Source organism: Zootermopsis nevadensis, unplaced genomic scaffold (assembly GCF_977971745.1).
Source record: "Zootermopsis nevadensis isolate Lab colony 2312 unplaced genomic scaffold, Znev_1.0 Znev_ptg000028l, whole genome shotgun sequence".
Taxonomy (NCBI): domain Eukaryota; kingdom Metazoa; phylum Arthropoda; class Insecta; order Blattodea; family Termopsidae; genus Zootermopsis; species Zootermopsis nevadensis.
The window spans coordinates 24532916-24553775 of record NW_028259160.1 but is presented as its reverse complement, the minus strand read 5'-3'; the positions used below and the strand labels follow the sequence as shown (position 1 = coordinate 24553775).

The window sequence follows — 20860 nt, the reverse complement described above, 5'->3', positions numbered from 1 at the left end:
GATTCTGCAGCGTAAAATAGAGAAATGGAGCGTATTTTCAAGTTTGTGAGTGTGAGGTTATGCACGACAGGCGCTGGAGTAATCACTTCTTATCGAAATTAAAGTACGTCATGCCCTCTTAATGATGCTCTGTAAACATTTGAACTGGTAATGAATAATAAGAAAAACTTGCGAGTCGACCGGGAGTCGATGTTACCATTTGCGCGTAAGACTGTGTCGTTAGCATCGTCTGCTCTCACGGACAATGAGACCTGATGATCCAAAGTTAATTGTGGTCATTCCGCTGTACTGTTTAATATTTTTATCAGAAACTGATGAGATGTCGCTTAACCTATTTATATTATAGAACATATCATAAAACAAATTATCTGTTTTTTAAACTATACGAGAAACTTGAAATTGAGTCTTTAGAAATCATATTTGAATGTCAAACGGAGTTCAGCTCCTGGGCATGCGCACTGAACTCTTGCCCTAACGTTCGAATTCTTGTCCAATTTGAATTTTTTTGTGTAAAAATGTGTTTTATTTATTTGCTTTTTTGGGAGACGTTGATTTTGACGGACATAACCCAAAACTCTTACCGTAATTATGTTTTGACAACACTTGTGTTCGTGATATACCATATTTTACATTCTTAATCACAATGGCTCATTATGTTATCACCATAAAAGCGAAATATAACTAAAATATGTTGTTTATAATCGTCGTAAGCTCGTCCCAACAAGAATTGTACATTTTTCGTCAATGTCTTACTATACATAATTTCAGGATCCTGTATTAGCCTACGCCAGTGTTTTTCTCATCACAAAAGTTTGTGCGTTCCCTATATTAAGTTAAAAAGTTTTAATTTGCACAACGTTCGTACCTAATTTCAACAAATTCAGTCCAGAAGGTTTCGAGTTGAAACATGAGGACGTAGAAATTGAAGGTTTAGGGAAATATCGACGTATAATCGATATATTGCACGCATGAAATAGTTTCTGATATGGAACTGTGCTTAAACCCTCGACAATCAGTTTCTAGTAAAGAAGACTTCAATTAAGGATTTTGAAAATGTGTTAAAGTTTTGAAGTGACAGGAACACGGGATAAATGGATTTCAGAGCCATCGCTCTGTCTGTCCCTTCTGGTCTTGTTAACTTGCGGCTAGAAAGGAGAGTTGAGACGTAAATTGTTCCCAGGACTTTCATGGCGTAGCATTTTTGAAGCCTTCCCATCAGGTTTTCAATGCTCGTGTTCAGGAAACTTCAATATTTTGTTCTGTGACCGAACTTCTGCCCCGGGGACACTCCACGTCCTACGGCCTGGCCCTTCACTTATCAGGCTGTTAACTGCGCGTGGTTCCGCTCTAAGCGCCAAGTGGGTCACGGAACGAAAGTGCAAGTAGATTTGGTGGAAGAAAAGATTATTGGATGGATCAATAAGCCCGTCTCCAGGGCAACAGCAGCCTCCCGCTCACTGGGAGGCTCTCGTCTGCGTTATCAACTGCAGCAGATATTTGACGTCGAAGACGATCAGGGACTGATTATGTGGAGACTTTGGGTTCTCGCGGCTGCGAGTTTGAAGGTGACTGGTTAGGAGTTTACCGACGTCGATGAAGTCTTATCAGACTGCACGGCACGACACCTTCGAGATGTGGCTTTGTACGGTAAATTTTTCTTACGCGTACCGAAGTCTTGTTTTTGAGATCGCATGCTCAAAATTTAATATAACTTCGCGGCATGCGTCCATTTCTTTCAGTTAGATTAAACCTTCGAATCGTAAGTAATATTGAGAAATTGTGCCAGGTCATTCCTTGCTTAATATAACTCTTATAACACTGACGTCCTGCACACCCGGAATAACCGGGGGTCTCCGCGGGGAGAAGGATCATGGAAGATCTAAACGAATTAAATTATCCCGAATTCAGTCCGTACCGCGAAGAAAACACAACACTTCATCATTACGAAGATCAACTGATTAACGCTGTTTAAGGAAATAATCGCTGTTTGCTCTGAGAAACATTAAAACCCGTATGTACAGAACGTCGAGTTGCTGGTACATATAGTTACCACTGGACTGTTTTGATGAGCAGGAAATTTCCTGGACTATGTCGTCGGAATTTTCGTTTCTGCGTCTCATCTCCGCGTTTTCAAGGCTTCTCAGTTGTTTCTTCCATATTTGTTTGTGTTTCTCGCTGTCGTCCTTTTTCAGCAGCGATGCCAGACGAAAGTTACAAATTACGTAATTGTCTTCATTCACAGTATTTTAACTTTCTTACATCACCGCCTCGGCGTCTCGATGGACCAAATTTCACGCTTGAGCTTCGGACTGTCGACTTCTTTTGTTTTGATTCCGACTCGCCGAGCATGCGCAGACTCCACTTGTGTGAATTTTGCTGGGACAGAGGCCGTGCAAGTCCGTGTTCAGTTCTGGGCCGAGGGGATACGCCCACCGCGTTCGAGAGTCCTGGGTGGTCACGTGGACCCACGAAGTGAGGTTTTAACTCCACGTGCCTTAGTCACGGAGGAGATTTTGTCCCTTGCGTTTGCAAAAGTAGGCACGTGGAAGATCGCGGAAGGAAGGAAAGAAGGAAGGAAAGAAGGAAAGAAGGAAGGAAGGAAAGAAAGAAGGAAGGAAAGGAAGAAAGGAAAGAAAGAAAGAAGGAAGAAAGGAAAGAAATAAAGAAGGAAAGAAGGAAGAAAGGAAAGAAAGAAGGAAGGAAGGAAAGAAGGAAGAAAGGAAAGAAAGCAAGAAGGAAGAAAGGAAAGAAAGAAAGAAGGAAGAAAGGAAAGAAAGAAGAAAGGAAAGAAAGCAAGAAGGAAGAAAGGAAAGAAAGAAAGAAGGAAGAAAGGAAAGAAAGAAGGAAGGAAAGAAGGAAGGAAGGAAAGAAGGAAAGAAGGAAGAAAGGAAAGAAATAAAGAAGGAAAGAAGGAAGAAAGGAAAGAAAGAAGGAAGGAAGGAAAGAAGGAAGAAAGGAAAGAAAGCAAGAAGGAAAGAAGGAAGAAAGGAAAGAAAGAAAGAAGGAAGAAAGGAAAGAAAGAAGGAAGGAAAGAAGGAAGGAAGGAAAGAAGGAAAGAAGGAAGAAAGGAAAGAAAGAAAGAAGGAAAGAAGGAAGAAAGGAAAGAAAGAAGGAAGGAAGGAAGGAAAGAAGGAAGGAAGGAAGGAAGGAAGTAGATGAAGGCGGATTGCCGAGAAACTGGTTGTGCGAGCAGCGATGTTTTTCCATCACGTGGTTAAATGCGGAGCAAATGCGAGGCAGACGTAAAATTATTGTCGCAAAGAGACAATTCGCACTTCTAGGAAACCGGACCCGACGTTAAGTGATCAGACCGAATTAGGACGCTTACGTCACCAGATGAATTTAAGAAGGTAAGACTAGATTAAATACGGGAAGCTTTTGATGCCTTACGATCCAGAATCTGTTACATTCAACTTTTCTGGCCAAAAAAAATAAAATATTGAAATACGCAAGACTAAATTTATCTGCTGTTGCATCTAAAGCGAAGGCGACTCTGAAATATCTTAATTTTCGTTCCACTGCTAACAGTTGGCAGCATTGAAAGTTGTGAGCCGACGTTTCGAAACACTGCTCGAGGTGACGTCCGAACGAAAGGCTTGTAGAAGGGGCTGAGGTTCAGAGGCGTCTGTTTGCTCACTGCAGGGGGAGGAAGGTCTCGATGACGCCCATACCAAAGAAACTCTTCATGAACTGATCCATGTAGGAGGGGTCAGAGAAGTTCATTTTTTGATTGCAAAAACGGAAGTTACGGCGAGGGGAGACGATGTGACGAAGATTCACAACTCAAAATGTTTCAGAAGAATAATCGCAGATGCGTTTTGATTGAGTTTGGGCGAGAAAATTGGGTTACAAGCGACAGGAAGGTAACGCGACGCTGGACAATGTCGTAATGAAGACCTTGTCGCTTGCAGGGACCGAGGCTTCACGGCAACCGCGTCATCGCGATCAGATGAAACGCAGGTCCAAATTAGCCAAGCGCTGTTAGCCACCCAGGCAACGGTTAACGCTAGCTCGCTCGTTGGAGCATGCGCATTTAGAGAACGGGCTTCGTGACCTTCCAAGGTCAGATGTCAGTCGAGTTCCTAGGTTTTGGCAGTCGAGGCGCTGTGGTGGCAAGCCCCAGCTCGGGCTGAAGAATGCAGCGCTGTCATGTCTTCATTTGAACGTCGTCGTCGTCGCTTGCAGACGCAGTGTCCGACTGTAAGGGCGCGTACCAGTGTGTGTCTGTCGTCTGTCAGTGCACGTGGATGTCGGCCAATGCTGTTTCGAGGTGGAGAGAGAGGGGGGGGGGTTGTTAAGTTTCTGTGGCACACGTTTCATTTTTAAACGACGTAAACAGAAGATAATATTAAAATTACTGCTATTGTGTCATTCTGACAGAAATACGTGTAACCCGTATGGATTGTCCTTCCGTGGCCCCGTGCTCTGTCTTCGTCTGACTATTCACGTTTCAGTTCATTTGTCTTATAGACAAGTGGGAACTGAGATTGGCTCAGGTGAAGTCAGAAAAATGGGTCCTAGGAGGAAATGATAAATGAATACAGAATTTTGATCGGAAACAAGAGAAAGCCCGATTGCGAACTCCTGGGCGTGGATAATGTCGAAGCAGATCGCAAAGATGCGGATTTATGAAGATGTGGACTGGATTCAAGTCGTTAGTGACAGCATCCATTGGCGGGAAAATTTTGGAGACGTTGATGGTCCTTCAGGCAGGAAAGTGTTCCTTTAATTTCCTCAAACTGATGTTGGATCTGCTTCTGAATTCTGTCGCCACGGGGAGGTAAGTTTGTTGTCGACGTTTCAGAGTATCATTCTTCCCCTCTCATAAAATTTGAGTCAGCCCTAGTGTTAGGAGGCCGAATGGTCGTCTTACACGTCGACAAAATTCTTATTTCCATTTGGTGCGAGCTTCGAAGAATAGGATCAACATCCTTAAAACATCACCTTCGAAGCTTGACGTAACTTTTTCCTTAAACTGGCAACTCTCAGGTCGAGGGGCCCTGGTAACCTGGCGTCAGAGTACGTAAACCTGTGTTCACTTGGTACGTACAGATATGCGAAGTGAAGATGCAGCCTTCCACAGACGGATGTGATTTTAATGACGCTTCATTAACTGCGGAAGTTACGTGACTTGGAATGATATTGGGAGTTGAAGTGAACACTTCTATGAAGATGTCCCTTGCATCTCCGCCCTCCGGTTTGTTCAGTCTTTGTCGTACTCGAAGATGAAGGTGTTCTGATAATTTATAATAATTTTTGACGGCGACTGTACTCCTACGTCATTAATGCAGAGATTTTAACGATTCATACACGAAATTCGAATTAAAGAGGAACATGCCTGGAACAGACCCTCTTCTACGTCGTACGTGTTCATTGCGCGGTCCTTGATTAAGGCCGGAGAAGGAGACGGCTTCTTGAATGTTGTTTGTGTTCGTTCTTGAATCAGAAATCGAAATTACGCGTTGGTTTGCCAGTGCGCTGTCCTCTGACGGCGTGTCCTTGTGTTTAATTAAGTAAGCACCGCGCTTAGAGAAGTGGAAATAGTGAACTTTAACGAAGTTCAGAATGTCAGAAAGGAGCCGACGTTTCGTCAGGTGTCAAAGACGAGTTGCAGAAGAAACGTAAATGTGATGAGAGCAAATTTCGGTTCTGATTTACCGCGGTTCGCGCGAAAGCAGAGACGGTCTTTACGTAACCAAGCGTGTCGCTGTTTTAAACGTAAACTTAGGCGACGGAAGTCGAAATGTGTTGCTCGCTGCGTCCAAACCCACGCTTAAAAGACACTTATCAAAACTCGAGCTTAAGACACAGAATGCTTTGGTGATAATCGCTTGAAGGTTATCGGGAATGCCCCACTTTCGTATTCCACAGTTTCGATAGGAATCGACTATGAGTTGTAATGTCGATTGTGAGAGTCGGTTAACTGAAGTTTGTGTGTGTATCAGCTGACGTCGGTGGTCTTTTATGCCTTGTTTGCGTTTGTGAAATCCATCGCCTGCTCATTCTGCATTAAAAAAGGTATTTGAATCTGATTTGCGTGTGCATGGCTGTTACGCTTATGGGCGGTATTCTGTATTATGTTAAATACTTAAGAACAGATTTTCTGCTGTAGATCATGTTTGTGATTAGTTCGTCATGTTTGTGATGACGTGTGAGTTGAGACATCGTACGTGTGCTCAGAGCTTCGCCGTAAATAGGAACGCAAAACGTCTCGTGACTTTTCTGGACTGTTCGGCCAACAGATTTGACAAAATCTCTTATTCTGTTTGCTGCTGTGAATTCCTCCTTGGTGCTGTAATTGTTATGCTGAGCTCGCAGATGTTTAATTGTGATAGAATATTATCGCTTTAAATCTTATCTCGAATTCTGTACCTCTGTAGCACGTGATATCTGATACCACAATTATCTGTTTACACACCTTTGAACTCATAAAAACTGAACAGCTGAAAATTATGAGAGTCCGAGAATGTCGTTGCGTTGTTTCAGGCTTAAGATTTGGTTAGAGCAGGTTAAGTTGGGTTAGGGTGAGTTATGTCAGGTTAGGACGACGTAGCTTAATTCGTGATATGTTAGGTTATGTTACGTTTCTTTACTTTCGATTACGAAGGTTAGGTTAGGTTAGGTTGGGTTAGGTTAGGTTAGGTTATGTTAGGTTAGGTTATGTTAGGTTAGGTTAGGTTATGTTAGGTTATGTTACGTTTCTTTACTTTCGATTACGAAAGTTAGGTTAGGTTATGTTAGGTTAGGTTATGTTAGGATAGGTTAGGTTAGGTTATGTTAGGATAGGTTAGGTTATGTTAGGTTATGTTAGGTTAGGTTAGGTTATGTTAGGTTAGGTTATGTTATGTTAGGATAGGTTAGGTTATGTTATTATAGGTTAGGTTATATTAGGTTATGTTAGGTTAGGTTATGTTAGGTTACGTTACGTTTCTTTACTTTCGGTTACGAAGGTTAGGTTAGGTAATGTTTTACGTTGAGTTTTCGTGTGATAGGTTAATTTGAGGCGAGAATCGACTGAGACTAATATGTTAAGGTTACAAAATACTGCATTGGGGACTGTCCATCCGGGAGACCTCTGAATGTGCGAGAGGCGAAAAACACACGAGCAACTCCTTTCTAGTGTTCTGTGAGTGCTGTTTCTTGTAGGAATGCTACGTTACGCCATGTCCAGACATTGCAGCCAAGTTAAACTCTGCACAACATAAAATCATGATTTAACCAACATAACCAACGGACGAGGCCTTCCGGACGAAGAGATGATTCTCTTGCTCTGTCGGCAGATTTTATCTGCAGTGAATATCAACTGATTGCGATTATATTTAGTACAGGATTTACCTCAACCTTGAACGAACATTTTTGACGTCTACACTGAGTGCGTTTTAAATCGAACGGTCGTGGCCAACTAGAAAAGGTGATGGAGGAATTGGAGGACGCATTTGGTGGTTTGTGTCTTTACATTAAACTGATTCAGTCTAAATCAGTTTAATGTAAATAATTTACAAAATATGGCGTACGTGTTTATGGTCTGAATTTTATTCAGGGCACTTGACTAGATAGGCTTAAAAAATTTTTTTGTGCCCTGAGCAATGCGGGCCTTGAAACGAAATGAGGTGGAAGATAATGCTCCTCGATCAGTGCAGTGCACAAAACTGTAAAAAAAATACTTTTTTCTGTTTTAAATCCATTTCTGCGCGTTTATAGTCTATTTTTTAATCGATCGATCTTCACGAAACTTGGTATGGACGTTATGCCATTACAAGCTATCCCGATCTCGCACGCCTTCTTCAATTTCCTCCAGTCCTTAATAAAAATATGGCGGATACACGAACTTGCTAGCGTCATGGAATGATAGGTTGGTAACAAATCTAGGAGAAATATCAAACTTTACAGTAGCTGATTTGATTAATGTTAAACAGCAACATGGCGCCGTGCGAGATTATTCATTTAGTTGTAAATTTGGTAACTTTGGATTGGTATTTCGACAGAAAAATCTGCACACATCTGACAGGGGGTCGAGTCCAGGACTCTGGGAATGAGATTTTGGTGCCACGAGGTCCCCCGAGAGAATGGCGGTGCAATTTAGAGGAATAATACGAATGTGACCACGTGATCGATTATTAGCCCGTAAACGCAGAAGCTGTGACAGGCTCTCGTGTTTTTAATGCTCTGTTCTCTCTCGAGTCTTATCTGCACAGTAAACTGAACACGCGGTAATTAACTGCTGATTCAGGAAGGCGTTATCAGCGTTCAGAACGCCAGCTTCAAAGAACTCGGGTACTCCAGTAAGGTCGAGTGATGGCCTTTCTAACAGGAGGCCGTGTTCGTCCCCAAGATACGTTCATCTTCCAGAATTCGAGTTAAGAAAGTCTTAGTGCTTCAGCACTAATTTATTTCTCAGGGTTTGCGAGATAAATGAATACCGGATTCCGCGGAGGAGCTCCGCGAAATTGCGACGTGTTGAGAGCCGCCGGACGCAGGTGGAGAGCGTCGCTACAGTGGGGCCCGTCCTCGCCTCGCCTCGCGCCATTCCGATCAATATCGAAGCTGTTAGTCGAAGAGGGTTCATTGCCTCAACTCGCAAGTGCGCCATTGCATCGAACTTTGAACCGCGTAAGCACAAACCACAACCTGTTTGTTTGAGGTACATTTTGTTACGCGGCGTGGTCTCGGCGGTTTCATCCATGATTGTTAGATTATTAGAGTCAGAACCAGGTACAAACATTTTGTAACCTTTTGTCGTGCTTTTTTCACGTAAATAGATCTTCATCTCTCGTCCATAGATCTTCATCTCTCGTCCATAGATCTTCATCTCTCGTCCATAGATCTTCATCTCTTGTCCATAGATCTTCATCTCTTGTCCATAGATCTTCATCTCTCGTCCATAGATCTTCATCTCTCGTCCATAGATCTTCATCTCTCGTCCATAGATCTTCATCTCTTGTCCATAGATCTTCATCTCTCGTCCATAGATCTTCATCTCTCGTCCATAGATCTTCATCTCTTGTCCATAGATCTTCATCTCTTGTCCATAGATCTTCATCTCTTGTCCATAGATCTTCATCTCTCGTCCATAGATCTTCATCTCTCGTCCATAGATCTTCATCTCTTGTCCATAGATCTTCATCTCTTGTCCATAGATCTTCATCTCTCGTCCACAGATCTTCATCTCTCGTCCATAGATCTTCATCTCTCGTCCATAGATCTTCATCTCTTGTCCATAGATCTTCATCTCTCGTCCACAGATCTTCATCTCTCGTCCATAGATCTTCATCTCTCGTCCATAGATCTTCATCTCTCGTCCATAGATCTTCATCTCTTGTCCATAGATCTTCATCTCTTGTCCATAGATCTTCATCTCTTGTCCATAGATCTTCATCTCTCGTCCACAGATCTTCATCTCTCGTCCATAGATCTTCATCTCTCGTCCATAGATCTTCATCTCTCGTCCATAGATCTTCATCTCTCGTCCATAGATCTTCATCTCTTGTCCATAGATCTTCATCTCTTGTCCATAGATCTTCATCTCTCGTCCACAGATCTTCATCTCTCGTCCATAGATCTTCATCTCTCGTCCATAGATCTTCATCTCTTGTCCATAGATCTTCATCTCTCGTCCATAGATCTTCATCTCTCGTCCATAGATCTTCATCTCTTGTCCATAGATCTTCATCTCTTGTCCATAGATCTTCATCTCTCGTCCACAGATCTTCATCTCTCGTCCATAGATCTTCATCTCTCGTCCATAGATCTTCATCTCTTGTCCATAGATCTTCATCTCTTGTCCATAGATCTTCATCTCTCGTCCACAGATCTTCATCTCTCGTCCATAGATCTTCATCTCTCGTCCATAGATCTTCATCTCTTGTCCATAGATCTTCATCTCTCGTCCACAGATCTTCATCTCTCGTCCATAGATCTTCATCTCTCGTCCACAGATCTTCATCTCTCGTCCATAGATCTTCATCTCTTGTCCATAGATCTTCATCTCTTGTCCATAGATCTTCATCTCTTGTCCATAGATCTTCATCTCTCGTCCACAGATCTTCATCTCTCGTCCATAGATCTTCATCTCTCGTCCATAGATCTTCATCTCTCGTCCATAGATCTTCATCTCTTGTCCATAGATCTTCATCTCTTGTCCATAGATCTTCATCTCTTGTCCATAGATCTTCATCTCTCGTCCATAGATCTTCATCTCTCGTCCATAGATCTTCATCTCTTGTCCATAGATCTTCATCTCTTGTCCATAGATCTTCATCTCTCGTCCACAGATCTTCATCTCTCCTCCATAGATCTTCATCTCTCGTCCATAGATCTTCATCTCTTGTCCATAGATCTTCATCTCTCGTCCACAGATCTTCATCTCTCGTCCATAGATCTTCATCTCTCGTCCATAGATCTTCATCTCTCGTCCATAGATCTTCATCTCTTGTCCATAGATCTTCATCTCTTGTCCATAGATCTTCATCTCTTGTCCATAGATCTTCATCTCTCGTCCACAGATCTTCATCTCTCGTCCATAGATCTTCATCTCTCGTCCATAGATCTTCATCTCTCGTCCATAGATCTTCATCTCTTGTCCATAGATCTTCATCTCTCGTCCACAGATCTTCATCTCTCGTCCATAGATCTTCATCTCTCGTCCATAGATCTTCATCTCTTGTCCATAGATCTTCATCTCTCGTCCACAGATCTTCATCTCTCGTCCATAGATCTTCATCTCTCGTCCATAGATCTTCATCTCTCGTCCATAGATCTTCATCTCTTGTCCATAGATCTTCATCTCTTGTCCATAGATCTTCATCTCTTGTCCATAGATCTTCATCTCTCGTCCACAGATCTTCATCTCTCGTCCATAGATCTTCATCTCTCGTCCATAGATCTTCATCTCTCGTCCATAGATCTTCATCTCTTGTCCATAGATCTTCATCTCTCGTCCATAGATCTTCATCTCTCGTCCATAGATCTTCATCTCTTGTCCATAGATCTTCATCTCTTGTCCATAGATCTTCATCTCTCGTCCACAGATCTTCATCTCTCGTCCATAGATCTTCATCTCTCGTCCATAGATCTTCATCTCTTGTCCATAGATCTTCATCTCTCGTCCACAGATCTTCATCTCTCGTCCATAGATCTTCATCTCTCGTCCATAGATCTTCATCTCTCGTCCATAGATCTTCATCTCTTGTCCATAGATCTTCATCTCTTGTCCATAGATCTTCATCTCTTGTCCATAGATCTTCATCTCTCGTCCACAGATCTTCATCTCTCGTCCATAGATCTTCATCTCTCGTCCATAGATCTTCATCTCTCGTCCATAGATCTTCATCTCTTGTCCATAGATCTTCATCTCTCGTCCATAGATCTTCATCTCTCGTCCATAGATCTTCATCTCTTGTCCATAGATCTTCATCTCTTGTCCATAGATCTTCATCTCTCGTCCACAGATCTTCATCTCTCGTCCATAGATCTTCATCTCTCGTCCATAGATCTTCATCTCTTGTCCATAGATCTTCATCTCTTGTCCATAGATCTTCATCTCTTGTCCATAGATCTTCATCTCTTGTCCATAGATCTTCATCTCTCGTCCATAGATCTTCATCTCTTGTCCATAGATCTTCATCTCTTGTCCATAGATCTTCATCTCTCGTCCATAGATCTTCATCTCTTGTCCATAGATCTTCATCTCTTGTCCATACATCTTCATCTCTCGTCCATAGATCTTCATCTCTTGTCCACAGATCTTCATCTCTTGTCCATAGATCTTCATCTCTCGTCCATAGATCTTCATCTCTTGTCCATAGATCTTCATCTCTTGTCCATAGATCTTCATCTCTCGTCCATAGATCTTTATCTCTCGTCCATAGATCTTTATCTCTCGTCCATAGATCTTCATCTCTTGTCCATAGATCTTCATCTCTCGTCCATAGATCTTTATCTCTCGTCCATAGATCTTCATCTCTTGTCCATAGATCTTCATCTCTCGTCCATAGATCTTCATCTCTTGTCCATAGATCTTCATCTCTTGTCCATACATCTTCATCTCTCGTCCATAGATCTTCATCTCTTGTCCACAGATCTTCATCTCTTGTCCATAGATCTTCATCTCTCGTCCATAGATCTTCATCTCTTGTCCATAGATCTTCATCTCTTGTCCATAGATCTTCATCTCTCGTCCATAGATCTTCATCTCTCGTCCATAGATCTTCATCTCTTGTCCATAGATCTTCATCTCTTGTCCATAGATCTTCATCTCTCGTCCATAGATCTTCATCTCTCGTCCATAGATCTTCATCTCTTGTCCATAGATCTTCATCTCTCGTCCATAGATCTTCATCTCTTGTCCATAGATCTTCATCTCTCGTCCATAGATCTTCATCTCTCGTCCATAGATCTTCATCTCTCGTCCATAGATCTTCATCTCTCGTCCATAGATCTTCATCTCTTGTCCATAGATCTTCATCTCTTGTCCATACATCTTCATCTCTCGTCCATAGATCTTCATCTCTCGTCCATAGATCTTCATCTCTCGTCCATAGATCTTCATCTCTTGTCCATAGATCTTCATCTCTTGTCCATAGATCTTCATCTCTCGTCCATAGATCTTCATCTCTTGTCCATAGATCTTCATCTCTCGTCCATAGATCTTCATCTCTCGTCCATAGATCTTCATCTCTTGTCCATAGATCTTCATCTCTTGTCCATAGATCTTCATCTCTCGTCCACAGATCTTCATCTCTCGTCCATAGATCTTCATCTCTCGTCCATAGATCTTCATCTCTTGTCCATAGATCTTCATCTCTCGTCCACAGATCTTCATCTCTCGTCCATAGATCTTCATCTCTCGTCCATAGATCTTCATCTCTCGTCCATAGATCTTCATCTCTTGTCCATAGATCTTCATCTCTTGTCCATAGATCTTCATCTCTTGTCCATAGATCTTCATCTCTCGTCCACAGATCTTCATCTCTCGTCCATAGATCTTCATCTCTCGTCCATAGATCTTCATCTCTCGTCCATAGATCTTCATCTCTTGTCCATAGATCTTCATCTCTCGTCCATAGATCTTCATCTCTCGTCCATAGATCTTCATCTCTTGTCCATAGATCTTCATCTCTTGTCCATAGATCTTCATCTCTCGTCCACAGATCTTCATCTCTCGTCCATAGATCTTCATCTCTCGTCCATAGATCTTCATCTCTTGTCCATAGATCTTCATCTCTTGTCCATAGATCTTCATCTCTTGTCCATAGATCTTCATCTCTTGTCCATAGATCTTCATCTCTCGTCCATAGATCTTCATCTCTTGTCCATAGATCTTCATCTCTTGTCCATAGATCTTCATCTCTCGTCCATAGATCTTCATCTCTTGTCCATAGATCTTCATCTCTTGTCCATACATCTTCATCTCTCGTCCATAGATCTTCATCTCTTGTCCACAGATCTTCATCTCTTGTCCATAGATCTTCATCTCTCGTCCATAGATCTTCATCTCTTGTCCATAGATCTTCATCTCTTGTCCATAGATCTTCATCTCTCGTCCATAGATCTTTATCTCTCGTCCATAGATCTTTATCTCTCGTCCATAGATCTTCATCTCTCGTCCATAGATCTTCATCTCTCGTCCATAGATCTTTATCTCTCGTCCATAGATCTTCATCTCTCGTCCATAGATCTTCATCTCTCGTCCATAGATCTTCATCTCTTGTCCATAGATCTTCATCTCTCGTCCATACATCTTCATCTCTCGTCCACAGATCTTCATCTCTTGTCCATAGATCTTCATCTCTCGTCCATAGATCTTCATCTCTCGTCCATAGATCTTCATCTCTTGTCCATAGATCTTCATCTCTTGTCCATAGATCTTCATCTCTCGTCCATAGATCTTCATCTCTCGTCCATAGATCTTCATCTCTTGTCCATAGATCTTCATCTCTTGTCCATACATCTTCATCTCTCGTCCATAGATCTTCATCTCTCGTCCATAGATCTTCATCTCTCGTCCATAGATCTTCATCTCTTGTCCATAGATCTTCATCTCTTGTCCATAGATCTTCATCTCTCGTCCATAGATCTTCATCTCTTGTCCATAGATCTTCATCTCTCGTCCATAGATCTTCATCTCTCGTCCATAGATCTTCATCTCTCGTCCATAGATCTTCATCTCTCGTCCATAGATCTTCATCTCTCGTCCATAGATCTTCATCTCTTGTCCATAGATCTTCATCTCTTGTCCATAGATCTTCATCTCTCGTCCATAGATCTTCATCTCTCGTCCATAGATCTTCATCTCTCGTCCATACATCTTCATCTCTCGTCCATAGATCTTCATCTCTCGTCCATAGATCTTCATCTCTCGTCCATAGATCTTCATCTCTTGTCCACAGATCTTCATCTCTTGTCCATAGATCTTCATCTCTCGTCCATAGATCTTCATCTCTTGTCCATAGATCTTCATCTCTTGTCCATAGATCTTCATCTCTCGTCCACAGATCTTCATCTCTCGTCCATAGATCTTCATCTCTCGTCCACAGATCTTCATCTCTCGTCCATAGATCTTTATCTCTCGTCCATAGATCTTTATCTCTCGTCCATAGATCTTCATCTCTTGTCCATAGATCTTCATCTCTCGTCCATAGATCTTTATCTCTCGTCCATAGATCTTCATCTCTTGTCCATAGATCTTCATCTCTCGTCCATAGATCTTCATCTCTTGTCCATAGATCTTCATCTCTTGTCCATACATCTTCATCTCTCGTCCATAGATCTTCATCTCTTGTCCACAGATCTTCATCTCTTGTCCATAGATCTTCATCTCTCGTCCATAGATCTTCATCTCTTGTCCATAGATCTTCATCTCTTGTCCATAGATCTTCATCTCTCGTCCATAGATCTTCATCTCTCGTCCATAGATCTTCATCTCTTGTCCATAGATCTTCATCTCTTGTCCATACATCTTCATCTCTCGTCCATAGATCTTCATCTCTTGTCCACAGATCTTCATCTCTTGTCCATAGATCTTCATCTCTCGTCCATAGATCTTCATCTCTTGTCCATAGATCTTCATCTCTCGTCCATAGATCTTCATCTCTCGTCCATAGATCTTCATCTCTCGTCCATACATCTTCATCTCTCGTCCATAGATCTTCATCTCTCGTCCATAGATCTTCATCTCTCGTCCATAGATCTTCATCTCTTGTCCACAGATCTTCATCTCTTGTCCATAGATCTTCATCTCTCGTCCATAGATCTTCATCTCTTGTCCATAGATCTTCATCTCTTGTCCATAGATCTTCATCTCTCGTCCACAGATCTTCATCTCTCGTCCATAGATCTTCATCTCTCGTCCACAGATCTTCATCTCTCGTCCATAGATCTTTATCTCTCGTCCATAGATCTTTATCTCTCGTCCATAGATCTTCATCTCTTGTCCATAGATCTTCATCTCTCGTCCATAGATCTTTATCTCTCGTCCATAGATCTTCATCTCTTGTCCATAGATCTTCATCTCTCGTCCATAGATCTTCATCTCTTGTCCATAGATCTTCATCTCTTGTCCATACATCTTCATCTCTCGTCCATAGATCTTCATCTCTTGTCCACAGATCTTCATCTCTTGTCCATAGATCTTCATCTCTCGTCCATAGATCTTCATCTCTTGTCCATAGATCTTCATCTCTTGTCCATAGATCTTCATCTCTCGTCCATAGATCTTCATCTCTCGTCCATAGATCTTCATCTCTTGTCCATAGATCTTCATCTCTTGTCCATACATCTTCATCTCTCGTCCATAGATCTTCATCTCTTGTCCACAGATCTTCATCTCTTGTCCATAGATCTTCATCTCTCGTCCATAGATCTTCATCTCTTGTCCATAGATCTTCATCTCTTGTCCATAGATCTTCATCTCTCGTCCATAGATCTTCATCTCTCGTCCATAGATCTTCATCTCTTGTCCATAGATCTTTATCGCCCAGATATCGTCATTGCTTCCGCATTCTTTGTTTGTCCTCCGTGAAACCAGAAGAAGGACGCAATTCGGACAGAGTGAACGACTGGGAACTGAACCCACGCTCCTCGAGATGGACATTGCTCCGTCTTTGCGTTGGTGTTTACGTTCGTGAGTCACAGATACCGACTGAGTCGTGATTTGAAAACTCGCAAGATGGCGGAACTCCTTAAGACATTCCTTCCCGTTGTCATGGCGACCCGGAGACGCGGTCCTTGTGACTGCCGTCCACCGCAGAAGCTCCGGTCACGCGGTTTAATCGATGTTCACGATGCAACTGTTTTTACGTGCGTCGTCTTCGCCGCAGACGGTGCTGAAGATTTCCATAAGCTTCGTTCGTGCCAAGCGGCGAGAATGAATTCCATTCCAGTGTTTGTTCCCTAACCTCGTGCAGTTGCCCAAAAGCCCTTTTCTGGCCTCGAGCCTTAGACTCGTCACCGGCTGAAATTTGTTCGCGCAGGCGAAGAACTTCTCGCGATATCTGCATTCTGGACGCGTCGAGTGCATTGCCACTGTCGGTGTGGGCGTTGCACTGTGCAGTAGGCGTGCCTAAGGCTTATCGCTTGTGTCTTTAAAATTTTGCAATGGAATCTTACTCGTGATAACGGAATTTTGAACTTTGGTTGAAAATCGCCGACCCCTAATGTCGTCTGCCCTGTGATTTTCCTCAGGCCCTCCAGGAAAATGCCGACAGCGTACCTTAAATCGTGACCCGATTGGTTCCTTCCGTATAAGTTTAACTTCAATATTAATCCTTGGAGCTGCTGAGGACGGAGTTAAACAAATGACAAGCAGAGAAATTAATTAAATGCCTTGAACTTTTCTCTCCAGACGCTGCCCCAAATTCGTGGGCGGGGTCACGCGTAGTAAAAGTTAGGGTTTAATCGTTAAAATTTGAGTAGGGAATATTCTTCATTCCTGGGTTTGAACCCGTTCACATAGGGAATCAGTGTAAGAAAGAGTTTTGTCAGTGTTATCCAGTATATTTAATAAATTATTCGTTCAATTATACCAAAGTTTGAGTTTGCTCTGCTGTTTTTTATGGTTGCAAAACTTGGTAATAGGGAACAGGGCGCCGAGAAGAATATTTGGCCCTAAGGGGGATGAAATGTCAGGAGGGTGGAGAAGAATTCGAAGTGGGGAGATCTATAAGATCGAGGCACGTAACACACGGGAAAGATAATACATGAACATTTTGGCCGAATAACCTCGAAGCAAGACTTCGATGCAGTCGGAAGATAATATTAAAATTGGTGCTAAAGGAATACGATGTGAAGTTGTGGATTTGGGATGAGGACCACTGAGTTAACTGTCGTGGTTTGGTTAAAGTCTAGGAATATTTTAAGACTCTCCGTGCGACTATCAGCTTGTTAATAAGGACTCTACTGCATGGTGATACGCCCACGAAGCGTATGGAATTTTAATCCTGTATTCGAGTCTACGACCGCCACGGTGGTCTAGCGGTTAGAACTCTGGCTGGCCTTGTAATCCTGGGGTCTCGGGTTCGAATTTATAACTTGTGTTGGGCAAGGCCGTGGTCTAGGCAACACAAGTTTTCCTCCGTGGCATCCCAACAATTACTCCATTCACACACAGAAGAAGGCAATGGCAAACCACTTCTGGATCATCTGCCAAGAACGTATATGAACAGGTCCCAGTCCGAGAAGAGAAAAGGATGGAAGGATCCTGTTCATATGGACCTGTCGTCAGACAGAACACTAAATAATAATAAGATGAGGTGGTCTAGCGGTTAGAACGCTGGCCTTGTAATCCTGGGGTCTCGGGTTGGATTCCCGGCGGTGGCCGAATTTATAACTTGTGTTGGGCAAGGCCGTGGTCTAGGCAACACGGAGTTTTCCTCCGTGGCATCCCAACAATTACTCCATTCACACACAGAAGAAGGCAATGGCAAACCACTTCTGGATCATCTGCCAAGAACGTATATGAACAGGTCCCAGTCCGAGAAGAGAAAAGGATGGAAGGATCCTGTTCATATGGACCTGTCGTCAGACAGAACACTAATAATAAATAATAATTCGATTCTAGACGTTAAGAATGCGTGGAGTTGGGTTAGGTTAGGTTATTTTTCCCTCCGGGGACCTCGGCGTCTCGCCTCGTCGTCGTCGTCGTCGTCGTAATTGCCCAGCGCTGCTGTTACCAATACATCCCTCAGGTTATCTACTGTTCGCGACTGTAATCTTCATGTCAGTGTCTTCATCAGGAGTGGTCACTGGCAGTTTCGCTGTTGTCAGTGCCAGGATCGAAATTAATGACAGTACGGGCTGTCACATCTGGACGGATGCCGTCTCTTTCCCAATATCGGCTTTCGACTGATTTCTGTGTGTCTACAAAACCCTTCGTCACTGCAGGCTCAGATCTCCTGTGAGGTTTAAATCGCACATACCTGGAGGTGATCGGTTTTGTAGATCTTCTGTGTCCCTAATTCTGGTACTCCTTTATTCTCACTAGATATCTTGATCTCCAGTCTCTATCAGAATGTTGTAAACTTCGTTCCGACGTTGCTAATTTCTTGGCTGAGGAGAGGCTAGGACGAATTAGTGTTTTATAGAAGCGGGATTTGACATTTAAAGGTCGAGCGCTGTATTTGACATGCGCGTTTTCCAAGTCAAAGTTTTTGTATTTTGAATATCAGAACCGCGGAATTTCTTAGAATTTCGGTTTTTTGTAAAGAAATTGCCGCGTTGATCGTTTTCTGTGCTTGTTTCCAATTTCCATTTGCAGATCCGTGTTTCAAGGACTGCAAATTTATGCGTGCATTTTCTGGTTACGTGGTTCGATTGAATAATGAACTTCCTTTGAATCAGCAAATCCTGGCAGTCGTCGTCACTTCCTGAATTTGCATTGTTTCCGGTTTGGAAAATGACCTCGTGTTGGAACTGCACAAATATCTTATTACATTCCATGTGGAAAAAGTCATATTATAAAGTACAATTCATTGACAGTAAAAGGAGTGTGTAATTAATTAATCTTTTTAATTCTAAATTCAATCGCCCCTTCGATCTGTTACGTACGACTGGAGACGTGTATTCCAGCTGTCTGCAGTTTATGTGGAGTCAGAACTGTTATAAGCTTCGGAGACGTCATTAAATGTGGGCACGGGGCATGAACTCTTATCGACGTCGCGGGGAATGGTCTGTGACGCGTACCCAGAAAAAATTTGACCCGGGGCAGCGAGCTCAGTCGGTATCAATCACTGATTGAATACGGACTGGACCACGAGGTTGCACAGGCGCCAGGGGTCACTTTCTCATGCTGAGGTCGAAATTCGTGTACGTTTCACGCCTCCCTCGAACGCCTACGTGGCGTCCCATCATAGAAATGGAGAGAGAGTTTTGGACAGATCAGGCGGCGTCTGAGGTGGAGTGTCGTAAATTGAGACGGGGAGAGAGAGGGGGGGGAGACGCCTCCGACTGGGTGATTGCATCATCGTGGGGATTCCCCAACGGGGATTGAGGGTCACCGGTGCGCTGAATCGCACGTAGGTCTTAGTGTCCTCGGGTTTTGTCCGATTTAAACCAGAACTGAAATGTGCTGAGAATTTTTAGTGACGTCAGACAGGAAAATCCGCCCAGCGGTTATCGAGTTGTTAAATGCACGCGGAGAGTTTTCGCTTCTGCGCAGATCGGACGTCCTCCCGCCACGTGACGTGACGTAATTTTTCTTATAAATTTCTAATATTTTATTTCGTTCGTAATTTATTTTGTAAGTCCGTCCGTCGCGTTCCATGTTTATTATTTTTTTTAAAAAAAGTTTTACCTAGGAGTTTGATGGGTTATGGACTTATGGGGGGGGGGGGGGGGTACGTCCTCTGTTGCTAATTTCGTCTCTGCCCTCGCCTCGCGTCTCTGCCGTAATCTGCCAGGTCATGTTCAGTCGCGTCTTTTGCTTACGTCATGCGAATTCCTCCGGTCGAGTTTCGCGTTTCTCTGGGTTGCATCTGTTTCAAAGGGGTTTAATAGTCGTCGATTTTCTTTTGTCTATGTTCTACTTTCATTATAATTTCCACGTGTTCTGATCCCTGTTTTAATTAAGGCTTTGACCGGGATGTTCTTTTGTTAAATCTTATGTGGTACCGCCTGATTCGACTTCTAATGGTTAAGTGAAGTGTTTTCTTCGCGGTACGGTCTGGATTCGTAAATATTATGAAGACGAGCTTCGGCTTCAAAGGGTTAACCAGCTGATTTTCGTAATGGTGAGGTGAAGTGTTTTCTTCGCGGTACGGTCTGGATTCGTAAATATTATGAAGACGAGCTTCGGCTTCAAAGGGTTAACCAGCTGATTTTCGTAATGGTGAGGTGAAGTGTTTTCTTCGCGGTACGGTCTGGATTCGTAAATATTATGAAGACGAGCTTCGGCTTCAAAGGGTTAACCAGCTGATTTTCGTAATGGTGAGGTGTAGTGTTTTCTTCGCGGTACGGACTGAATTCATAAATAATATTCAGACGATCTTCGGCTTCAAAGGGTTAATATTTCCTTCTGCTATAAATCTGTAATCGTCAGTGCATGATTTCCGCGACACTTGAGCGTCGTCTGTTCTTTCCTGTTCCGTTGTATTAAACATTTCCGGGCGCTTAAATCGTGCATACGTGACGGGCGACCCGAAATGTTTAAAAAAAATTAATAAATTCTAAGTTTTCCGATGCGTGCACTGTTTTATGTTTCAGTTTACGAAATTGGAAATTATTGACTTTTATAAAATAAAAATTTGTGATTCCTCGTTGTCTTCAACCAATTTGTCGTCAAAAAATGACGTCATCAACAATGCCAACAGATATTTGTTTACTCGGCATTGTTGTGGAACACAACAATGCCGTGTAAACAAATATCTGT

The 20860-nt window shown here is 42.8% G+C and overlaps 1 protein-coding gene across 8 annotated transcripts in view; it reads left to right on the top strand.

The window, feature by feature from the left end:
• Prosap (SH3 and multiple ankyrin repeat domains prosap) overlaps window positions 1-20860 on the top strand; it is a 94684-nt gene that overhangs the window by 16552 nt on the left and 57272 nt on the right. The window lies entirely within an intron of this gene.